This window comes from Elephantulus edwardii, unplaced genomic scaffold (genome assembly GCF_000299155.1).
Source record: "Elephantulus edwardii isolate Elephantulus edwardi_28Jun2011 unplaced genomic scaffold, EleEdw1.0 scaffold00099, whole genome shotgun sequence".
NCBI classification, from domain to species: Eukaryota; Metazoa; Chordata; class Mammalia; order Macroscelidea; family Macroscelididae; genus Elephantulus; species Elephantulus edwardii.
In genome coordinates, this window is record NW_006399849.1 from 9,524,190 (window position 1) to 9,525,823 (window position 1,634).

Below are 1,634 nucleotides of genomic sequence, written 5' to 3' on the forward strand. Positions count from 1 at the left end.
AAAAAAAAAGAAATGTTTTATATGATCTGTCCAAAGTTAGAAAACATGAGGCTAAATTCACCTCTAATCCTGGTATCCTTTTGACTAAACTGCAGTTGCCTAATGAAAAACATAACAATGTATCAATAAAAATATACACGACACTAACATATTTATCTGTCACAAGAATACTAATCTAATCAAAATAAAATTAAGAAGTATGAAGAAAATTTGTGTATAATCTTATCAATCAACAAACTGACTTCTTTAAAATTTATTTCGAGTGAGGTTTCAAACTCCCAGACTCTTAGAGTATTAGAAATGACAAAGACCACTTGCCTGAGTTTGCACATGGGCTGTAATGAGTCATCCAGACTAAGTCATTCACGTCCCTTCCTGGAGCTTCTTAAGACCACACACAGGTGTGAGGCGTAACTGGTCTAGCTAAGCCTAAAGATAATGTATCTGTGGGACTAATAAGAGAATTAAGTTTCTTAAAAGATTTATCCCTGAGGCTTTGACTCATCTGCAAGGAAGGGAAAAATATTTTTCTATGTATTTTTAATAATAGGCAGGTGATTCAAGGCCATCAGTTGTTCTACGGGAGAAGGATAGGCAATCTTCTCCCATACTATTAACTGCCCCTGAAAACCTACCAAAAGGTCAGCCATGAGTCGCTTCCAATTCAATGGTACACAACAATAATATATTTTTAATAAATAATGCACTAAATAAAGCCCCAAATACATTACACCCACTTTTCGATAATACATAAATTCTTATTTTGATCTCTTCTGACTCAAATGAATGACTGTTGAGATGAAAGTCTTAATATTTAACAGGTCTCAAATTAAACAGAGCCACTTTAAGATTAATCAACACTATATTTATAAATAAAATGAGTCAATTGAGTTTGCTAACACTTCCTCCCTGTTTCCCACTCTCTGAAATCTTGCACGCTTACCTTTAAATCTAAAAATAAGACAGGTTTGCTGAGTCACTAATAAGCTCTGCCCTACAACTCTCACAGAACATTTTAGCTCTAGAGCAATACTTCAGAGCTTGTCTTCCTGTGCCCACGCTCTTGTCATCAAATCAGATTCAAAGTTCATGACAGTTGTGGAAAACTATCAGGGTCTATGCAATCCTTTCCAATGACTTAGAGACACCTTTTCACTCTGGTACAGAGAAGGGACTTCCTTCTTTGCAGAAGTAGAAATGAGGTTATTAGCTTCATTTCCGTGGGTCACCAAATTCTCCTTATCAGTTGTTTATTTATTTTGAGAGGAGTATTCACTATAGGGGAATTCAGAGATTTAGACAGACTGTTGAAGTTAGATCAGACTTAGAGGTCATTAAACCTAATTCTTCATTTTACATTTATACTTGGAAAACAGAGAAACAAATACTAAATTGTGTACCTCTTGTGCATTTAAAATTAAAAACCAATCCCATTCTTCAACGAGATGGAAAAGGCAATCTCCAATTTCGTGTGGAATGGAAAGACGCCCCAAATAAGCAAAGCACTCCTTAAGAAAAGAGTAGGAGGTATCTCACTCCCTGATTTCAAATCCTACTACACTGCCATAGTGGTAAAGACAGCATGGTACTGGTACAACGACAGACACATAGATCAATGGAATAGAATTCAGAAT